Source organism: Tenrec ecaudatus, chromosome 6 (genome assembly GCF_050624435.1).
Source record: "Tenrec ecaudatus isolate mTenEca1 chromosome 6, mTenEca1.hap1, whole genome shotgun sequence".
Classification (NCBI taxonomy): domain Eukaryota; kingdom Metazoa; phylum Chordata; class Mammalia; order Afrosoricida; family Tenrecidae; genus Tenrec; species Tenrec ecaudatus.
This window is the reverse complement of record NC_134535.1, coordinates 41,974,359-41,985,199: the sequence shown is the minus strand read 5'-3', so window position 1 is coordinate 41,985,199 and position 10,841 is coordinate 41,974,359.

Sequence of the window (10,841 nt, the reverse complement as noted above, 5' to 3'; positions counted from 1 at the left end):
CACAATCCATACATACATCAATTTTGTAAAGCACATATGTACATTCTTTTCCCACATCAATTAAGTACTTGACATCAGGTCTTCTCTTTTTTTTCCCATCCTCCATGTTCCCCCCTCCCTCATTGGCCCTTGATAATTTATAAATTATTATTTTGCCATATATTGCCCTGTCTGGTGTCTCCCTTCACTCCCTTTTCTGTTGTCCACCCCCCAGGGAGGAGGTCACATGTAGACCCTTGTAATCGGTTCCCTCTTTCCAACCCACTCTCCCTCTACCCTCTCAGTATCGCCACTTACACCTCTGGTCCTGAAGGTATCATCCACCCTGGATTGCCTGTGCCTCCAGGTCCTATCTGCACAAGTGTACATCCTCTGATCTAGCCAGACTTGCAAGGTAGAATTCGGATCATGATAGTGGCGGGGGGTGGGGGGGGCAAGCATTTAGGAACTAGAGGAAAGCTATATTCTTCATCAATGCTACTTCGCACCCTGACTGACTCATCTCCTCCCCTAGACCCCTCTGGCTAGGGGATCTCCAGTGTCCAAGAAATGGGCTTTGGGTCTCAACTCTGCACCTCCCCCTTAATTTACTATGGTAAGATTTTTTGGTTCTGATGATGGCTTATTCCTACTCCATTCGAAACCTCGTGATCGCACAGGCTGGTGTGCTTCCTCCATGTGGGCTTTGTTGCTTCTGAGCTAGATGCCTGCTTGTTTACCTTCAAGCCTTTAAGATCCCAGATGCTATACCTTTTGATAGCCAAGCACCATAAGCTTCCTTCGCCACATTTGCTTATGCACTTGTTTGTCCTCAGCGATTGTATCATGGAGGTGTGCACCCAATGATGTGATTTTTCATTCTTTGATGCCTGATAAATGATCCCTTCAGAGCCTCATGATCACACATGCTGGTGTGTTTCTTCCACATGGGCTTCTTGCTTCTGAGCTAGATGTCCGCTTGTTTATCTTCAAGCGTTTAAGACCCCAGACACTATATCTTTTGATAGCTGGGGACCATCAGCTTTCTTCACCTGCTTTGTTTTCAGCAGTTGTGTTGGGAAGGTGAGCATCATAGAATGCAAATTTAATAGAAGAAAGTATTCTTTCATTGAGGGAGTACTTGAGTGGAGGTCGAATATCCTTCTGCCACCTTAATACGAAACCTATATATGTAGGCACATAGATCTATTTCCCCATCCTCATATATATTTGAATATGTACATGTCTTTGTCTAGGCCTCTATGACTTTGTCTTCTTAAGCTGCCTTTGATTTTTTTTTTATTTAACTCCTTGACCTCATCCACTCTCCATTTGCTCTATGATTAAGGGAAAGTTTAGTATCCTCTGACATCTATGGTTATCGTTTCTTTCTTTCCTGCCTTTGTAATGACATTTTTGCTTTCTTCGTGACTGATGATCTTGATGCCCTCCATGGTGAATCGGTCTTCTGTCATTAACAGTCAATGCATAGGATCTGTTCCTGACTTGTTCTTAAAATTCAGGTGAGATAGACTCAAAGTATTATGATTAATTTTTGACTCTCGTTGATTTGTTTTCATTTCCTTTAGCTTTATCCTGAACTAATACAGGAGAAACTGATGATCTGTTTCAGAGTCAGAATCTGGCCTGCTTTTAGCTGCTGATATGGAGCTTCCTTGCTGTGTCTTCCCAAAGATGTAGTCCATTTGATTTTGGTGCATTCCAGCGGGGAAAGCCCATGTGTGCAGTCACCTTTTGGGTTGTTGAAAAAAGTATTTGCTACGAACAGGATGTTGGTTTTACAAAATTCTTTCATGAGCTCTCCAGCTTCATTTCTATCACAAAGTCCATATTTTTCAACTATGCTGCTTTCCTTTTGTTTCGAATTTCTGAATTTATGACTCAAGTAACCATGGTTAAGTTCACTCCAAGAAATCAGCTCTTTTTCAGCCACATTTTGAGTACCTGATGGGATCATCTTGGTACTTTCTGGGGGAAAAGATACTGCTTCCTCTGTTTAGGTTTTCAGTATCTGACAATGGTTTCAAGTTATGCATGACATTTTCAAGGACTTCCTCTGAAGTAGGAAGCCGCATCCTATTCATTGGATGTTATTAGCATGGAAGCTCTGCTGAATTGTTTTCACTTTGGGTTGGCCTGCTGGCATTTGAAATTCCAGTGACATGGCTTCCAGCATCAGAGCAACACACAAGCCACCACAATAAGACAAAATGACAGGTAAGTAGTTGAAAAACTATCTGTAGATTTCTATATTTCAATAATATTATATTGGATCAGAATTTTACAAAATTTTACAAAAGGAAATTGAGTTCATTTTCAATCTGAACCAGGGACCAAAAAGGACAGTATTAAAATTTTATCATTAGAAAGTATATTTATCATCTATATTTCTATTTTGATATATATTTTATTATTTTATGTAAAAAAAGTAAGGCATCATGCAAAAATATATATATATATATGTGTGTGTGTGTGTGTGTGTGTGTGTGTGTGTGTGTGTGTACACCATAGTGAATGAAGGGGGAAATGCATTTGTCGGCCACTGGAGATCCCCTCATAGAGGGGTTTAGGAGAGGAGATGGGTCAGTCAGGGTGCGATGTAGTACCGATGAATAACACATCTTTCCCCCAGATCCTGGATGCTTCCTCCCCCCACCTACCATGATCCGAATTCTACCTTGCCGTACTGGATAGGGCAGAGGTTGTACACTGGTGCATATGGGAGCTGGAGGCACAGGGAATCCAGGGTGGATGATATCTTTAGGACCAGGGTGTGAGGGGCGATACTGGGAGGGTAGAGGGTGAGTGGGTTGGAAGGGGGGAACTGATTACAAGGATCCACATGTGAACTCCTCCCTGGGATATGGATGGCAGAGAACGTGGGGAGGGAAGACTCTGGATAGCCAAGATATGACAAAATAACAATCTATAAATTATCAAGGGTTCGTGAAGGAGGGGGTAGCGGGGAGGGAGGGGAAAAAAGAGAGGACCTGATGCAGAGGTCTTAAGTGGAGAGCAAATGCTTTGAAAGTGATTAGGGAAAGGAATGTGCAGATGTGCTTTATACAATTGATGTATGTATACGTATGGATTATGATAAGAGTTGTATGAGCTCCTAATAAAATGTTTTTTAAAAATTAAAAAAAAACAAGTAAGGTTATTTTATTTAAAGTGAGTGGCTCAGCTCCTTAGGCTACAGTATGTTTTTATGAATATTTTCAATATATTTATATGTACATCATTTTTTGGATTTGTTAAGACTTGTCTGAGCATTAAAAATGGGCCTTGCAAAGTTCAACATAAAGAAAGTTAACTTGAATATTGTTGTCCAACAACATATCAAAACCTTGAATAGAAATACCAAGAAAATGAATACAATGTTCATGTTTCGATAACAACTTAACAATTATTTATAGTATTATTTAAATAACTGTAAACAATCAGCTCCAAAATTATACATATGTTGATAAACAATATCTAGTTTGTGTAATGATTTTATAACATTTGGTGAAAAAATATTTTAGAAAGTCATTATGGTACTAAAAAAAAACAAGCTCACTGCTATTAAATCAATTCAGGTTCACAGCGATGTTGTAGAGCAGAGTAGAATTGCTTCTTAACAGACTTAATCTTAGATGAACAATCTCATCTTTCTCCATATCATTATGTCAGTGGAAAAAAAGTCCGTGGTTTATACATTGTTACGATAAGAGAGATTGGCAGTTCAAATTCACTCAGGGATGCTACAGAAGAAGGAAGTAGTGATTCCTTTCTATAAAGATTACAACCTATCATTTGAAGTTATCCTCTGTCAATTATAGAGTCACAATGAGTCAGAATCAACTCAAGGCAAATAATTTTAAGTGAAAAGAAGGCAGACTCAGAAAAACCCCTTTATACATAAATCCAATTTCTTTAACATATTAAGAAAGGGAAAATATAAAGTGAGAAAATGGATCCGTGGTTGTCTCCGCAACAGATGAGAAGTTGAAATAACTATAAGCCAAAGTGATTTCTCTGTGAAATGATGGCAGTGTTACGACTAGAGGGCAGTGCCACTGCACAGCACCACACCTTCACTAAAACTTGTTTTGCTGTGCCCTAAAAGACTGATGCCTTTATGGCATGCAAATTATGCATCAATACATCTGTTTAAAATTGCTGACAAGATGATAAAATCAGTAATGCTTTCAGAGTGTAAAGGAAAATCGTAAATGTTATTCCCTACCACTTAACAAGTAACTTTGGAGCAAACTGTAAAACTCAATTTTCCAGATTGTGTTAATCGGGAAGAAATACTATACAGGATACAAAATATGCATGAAAATAATGGAGAAAACCAAATAAACAAATTCAGTGCAAACTCCATGTGTGTAAGTATAAAATGAAATTTTATGAGAATTTCAATGGATGACTTTTTGGAAGTAGACCACCACGGTTTCTTCCCAGATGCCTCTGGGTGAACTTGATCTTCTAACCTTTAGATAAACAGCCAAGAGTGACAGTATCACTCAAGTAAGTTAACATTATATGAGGAAATTTAAATTTTAATGTTGGTTGAGCATATCCTCACATCACATATGCTACCCAAATACAACATTCAACATACGTATGTGATTATAGTCTTTAGAGTCTTCTAACCTTCTAAAAGCAACTTCTACAAAGTCATCAGAGTTTTTCAACTTACGTATACAAATTTTTACAATGTCAACTACTTTGAAGAACTGAGTAAATATTTCACATAAACCAACAGTTAAATATACTTTAAAAATCAAAACCTTATGCAGGCTTTAGAATCTGATACATTTTCTATTTGTTATATTCATGCAATTATGTGAATACTGTATTTTCCATGATTTACACATTTCATTGCAGCAAAAATATCAAGTACATTTCATGATTCAGAGCAAAAAACTAAAGATGTTAATAATTGGTATGGCATAAGTGTTTCCTTCTTATTTATATATATAAATAATTGAACTTGGTACTTCTGGAGCAAAGATGGTGGGAAGAAATACCTGTAGTCAATTTTTTTTTCTGGATGCTGACTTTTTTTATCACATTACAGAGTTCAAAAATGATATAAGGTCACATTTCAATAGAAACATCACATTGACTATTTTTTCCTTACTTACAAACAATAGTATTTAGTACAAGAAATCTAGTACAATAGTATGAGATAAATTTAAGTGCATATTACAAAGCATTGCTCATACATATTCTAAAATCATTTCATGTATCTGTGTACTTAAACACCTCATTGATTAATCTACTTTAAACATGATAACTTCTAATAAGTATCTTAGTTTGTGATTAAATATTCCTTTATTAATATATTGAATAAAATTGTTATGTAAAAATAAGTGCAAATATATGTCTAGGTTTACATCTCTGTGTGTGCTATCTACTGGTGTCTGAACCTGTCACCACCAAAACTTGAGTTTGGCCTAAGGCCAAGTGTCCAACTCTCTTTCCTTGTCTCTCCATTGACTTATAGGTGCCAGTCTGCTCATCTGTTCTAACTTCTCTATTCTTACCTCCTCTCTCTCCTTCTCTTCTCTCTTTCTCTTTATCTCTCTCTCTCCCCGCCCCCTCGCTGTGTTGTATGTTTCTGGTTTGCTGTCAATTTGATAATCTCTTTCTATTGACCAGATTATCCTCAAATTTGTTCTATCTATTCCTATTTTTTATAATATCTCTATGTGGGCTTTTGTGTCAAATTGTCTCTGAAGTTCTGTTGACTATATGTTTTGGTCTCTAGGTCTCTAGGTATGTGCCCATCTGTCACTGAGAGACCAATATATATCAAGAGATAATTGACCCATAGGTTTTCTTTAGTGTAGTTGTATTATATACCAACTTTTCAAATTGGTATTTATTCTCAAGGATGAACATATTTACCATTGTGCACATAGAGTTGATTGTAAATTATGCACTCATGTTGTGTATATACGAATGTTAACAAACACTTGCAGATTTCCCAAGTGTCTCCCAACTATATATCTTCAATTTATGTAACCATGGAATCTAGATTCAACTAATCTTCAAAATTCAACTTCTTTCAACATATTTAGTATATGTGACAATTGTCAATTACTAGATATCTTGTTCTTCACTATGATACACTTCTTAATGAAAGACATATTGTGACATGCGGAGACTTGCCTCTCTGGTTCAGGTCTCTGGTTGATTAACTTTTCTCTAGTTCTTGCTGCCACAGAGTCCAAGCCGACACAATGTACATGTCTGAGACCAAAACGATTGCCCCATCTTTCTCCCGAAAAGCAACTGGTGAAATTAAACTGCTGAGCCTGGAGATTAGAGCCCAATGTGTACCTGTGAGGTAGCTAGATTTAGGGTCAAGGGTCTGTCCCTCCCATGCCTGCAAAGGCCCCCATAGAAGAGGTTGGAAAGAAATCAGACAACCATTAGACGCCAAGAAGACCCCCAAACTTAGCATGCTCACACTCAAGACCCGAGTCAGGGGGGCGGTACATCTGGGCAGTCCAAACTAGGCCTGGGTTTATAACATCACCCAGGTGAGCTTAACCCGGCCAATGGGGTCAACCATTATACCTTCAACCACACCCTCCCTGGTCAAGAGTTGGCTAGGACAAAGGCAGGGAGCACCCTCTCTTACTCTCCTTGCTCCTTGCCCCTTGTTTACTCGTTCCCTTGGTCCCTGGCATCCCCATGCCCAGATCCACACAGGTGTGTGATCTTTTCCACTAACTTGCTCATGTCCAGTTATGAACCACTTTGAGACTGTAAAACCGGAAACTTGCCCTGTCCTTAATGAAACCCACTTGGATTACAAAATGGATTTCAGTGTGAATTCTTTCATCATGCGAAGTCAAGAACCAAGGTATTACCCGCTCAAGGGACCTAACATAGTCACTATGTCATCAGGGCTCTTTTAAATCCTGTAAACTACAAGGACAGCAGTTTGAAACCATCAGAACCTCTGTGGGAGAGAGATAAGGCTTTGAACCCCCATAAAGAGCTACAGTCTCAGAACCTCATAGAGACAGTGCTATCTTGTACTATTGGGTGCCTTAGTCAGAATCTATTTGATGACAGAAAATTTGGTCTTAGTGTCTTTTGCAATTTTAATCTTAGCACAGATATGTAAATTCCACCTATTCTACAGGTTTCTCTTAATTTAGAACATTCCTAATCTTGACCACACAAGAATGATCCAAATGAAATTAAAACTCTTAGACATATTCTTAAGCCTAAATTATAGTAGATATGAGGGCTGGGGAAAGCTGGGAAACAACGTCAATGATGTAACATTGATTCCAACACACCCCAGGGGTTATTTACTAGCAAGAGGAGAAGATGACTGCCATGTTCCGTCTGTTTAATCCTTGGGGAAAGAAATGAAAAATAAGAACACATGACATTCAGAGACATGCACACAAACATGTTCACCCACACATTCACCTAGTAATTATGCATTTCTTAAAAGTAAAATATTTTTAGAGAGAATATCTCTAAATCCACGTTACATAAAAATAATAGCAAAATGATATCAGTATCCACATGTGCAATGGAAAATACTAAAGTGCTTTTGTGCTATAATATCCAGGATCCCCTAGCCTTAAAAGCAGGGTTTAGTAAAATAATTTCATAAGTATACATATTTTATTATATATGTACAAATATACAAGTTATTTTCAAAAGGTTTATAGAAAAAATCCAAAATACTCATGAAAAAACATCCAAAATGTTCATGGAAAATGTCCATCATCTTTTAATTCCATGAACCTTTTGAAGTCACTGAGTATTCTAATTCCATATTTAAAATTGTAGTTAAAATTGGGATTACTATGACTGATTATTTAGATTGACTGATCTTGGCAATTGATTGACAAACGTCCACTTTATAATGACTAAGTTTCTTGCATCACATCTGGACAACTGACTGTATAACCAGAGTTCTATTGTATAAATGAGGTTACCAAAGAATAATTTATGAAGTAGGTCAACTGTACTTACAACCGTGGGGTTCTGACCCACTTTCTTTTCAAAGATTTTTAACACATTCAAATTTGCCTACAAAATATGACTTCACCTTAGTTCTACAAAAATATTGAATTCATGTCAGAAGGTGAGATAAACTAAAAATGACAGGCTCCAAATTCAACCACTCCCATGTACTCCGGGAAAGAAAAGCAGAATTTCCACCAGGCAAAACTTTCATTCAGAAAGCCCTTCCCTAACAACAACATCATCATCATCATCATCATCATCATCATCATCATCATCAATGCTTTCATTAAGCACTATTCTCCATGTAATTCAGTATCATATGACTAAAATTAAGAGTATTCTAAACCATTTGCTAGTTTTTATTTATTACTCTATATACTCAAGTATAAGCCAACCCAAATACAAGCTGAGGCACCTAACTTTACCACAAAAACTTCATTAAAAACATGTTGAAAATTTTTGCTTATACTCGTCTATATAGGGTATTTACCCTACTAACAGATACAATTAAATTAAGCATTAAATACATAGAAAATTAAATATAAAATCCATGCTCATTCTAATAAATATGTTTTTGTGGTATTTTTTGTTTGTTTGTGTTTCTTTTAGCTAACAGATATTTATGTTCTCACCATTTAGAAGGTATGAATTCCTAATCCTGGCCACTTGTTCTAATAGAAGACTCTCTCTGTAGGGGAAATTGTGTTGCTTTCAGCATTTCTGGTTTCTTGGTGATCTCCATGTGCAATCTGCATCATCCCCCATGTGTGCTGGCTTTCTTCTGTCTAATAGGCTCTTTTTACATCTCAAAGCGGCTATGTTTCAAACACACTCTATTGTGAGAAGATCACATTAATGAAATGAACAAAACTCTGCTCTGGACTGAGATCATGTCAACAGGCATAGGGGTTAAGCCCAAACCCAAAGCTACAGCAATTGAATAGATATTGACTCATAGGAACTTATAGAATTGTACAGCACTGTCTCAGAGGATATTTCAAAGGATTTTATTTTATACTTATGTATTATAAACTGAACTTCTTAACTTATGCATGTTAATTATATAAGATTTTGAAGAAGAAAAATAAAGAACTCAAAAAAGAGATAATTTGTGCCCTCCACAAGAAAAGCCAAATAGAATTATATAAAAAAATATAATGACATCATACCTTGTCTATCAGGAAAAACCAGTACTCAGAAAAGAACATCATGTTTGCTAAGGTAGATGGTCAAATAAACTGCAGTAGTTACAAAATCTGGGGTCAACTTGTGAAGGGGTGGAGTCTAGCCTGTCAATTAGGTTGAAGATGAATGGATTCATTTTAGAGGCCCCACCAAAATAAATGGCTCACCGGTGGCCAGATACTCTCACTCTCTGTGAGATGTTACTAGGGGTCTGATGGAGCTACGCTGATGCAGTCAGAGCCCTGGAGCTGGAGGAGACAAGTGACACTTATGCCACCACTGAACTGCTTTTACTGCCACTAGATCCACAAGACTTTCCACCCACTCTGTGATCTAACTGTTTTCAGGATCATTGCATGTGTTTCGTGAGCCTAAACAGGACTTTATAAATCGATATCAGATATATGGGCTAATACCTGGCCTATGGACTTGAACAGGAATGGGCTGGGATGTTTTTTCAATATTCAACTGGTCTTTTTATATAAAACTCTTTCTTATACCAATATGAGTGCATACGGATTTATTTCTCTTGTCAACCCGGACTAACAACACATAAGCAAAGGAAACCTTCCATGAGAGAGATTCACATATTATTTTAAATTATGGAATCAAACATTCCAATGACCATGAAAATGAGCCAGGCAGCATATGATTCTATTGTACAGGGGGCCATAAATCAGGGGCCAAATCCATGGCAACTAACAATAATAATATTCAATTAAGCACTATTATCCTTCATCTTAACTGTTGATATGGCTTTTTTCTTTCTTTTTTTTAACATATTCATAGCTATCCTTACAGTATAAATGAAACCCTATCCTGAATTGAGGACCATAATAGTGTCATGGAAAATGGTATATTCTTGGGTCAAACATTCTTTATCCAAACACTTTCTAATCACTAAGTATTTGTGCAAATTAATTGCGAGCAGAAATGCTCTGTGCTTGTTTCCACATCAGTTAAATGATTGCAATAGGCTGTACCTCATGATTAAAATGGGAGAAAGTAATGCTAAGCATTTAGAAAAGTATTTGGGCCACAGAAGTTAACCAATAAACATTAACTGATATCATTATTGGTTACACACTGGGCTTCTACCTTCAAGGTCAGCAGTTCGAAACCCTGTTGTTCCAAGGGAGAAAGATGGAGCTTTCTACTCCATAGAGAGCCACCGTCTTGGAAACGCACATTGGCAAGTCTACACTATCCTGCAGGGTTGCTTTGAGTCAGCATCAACTCAACAGCCGCCCCTGTCATTTTTTGTACTGTGATAAACTATGTGTTGTTACTATGCTGGTAGATAGATGATCCATAGTTTAAATGCCAAAGGCTCACTCATTGATGCCCAGGTATCATAAGAGCTTCCAGTCTTAGATGGTCAGGGGAGTGGGGGCATGGTGGAGTTTATGTGTTCCAATTAAAAAAATTAGTTAATGGAAACTTTATAGATCACAGAAAAATACTGACTATAGAGCAGACTGGCCCAGTATGTTAGAGGGCATTCAAATACAAAGCAGATACAGCAGCCGACTCCAGCATAACATTTATCTTGAAGATGGAGCAGCATCCGTCAATATGTCATTCTGTTTTGCATGTAGTCTCCATGAGAGGAAGCTGATTTCACAGAAACAAGTAACAATTTGAAGTATGAATTGAGCAAA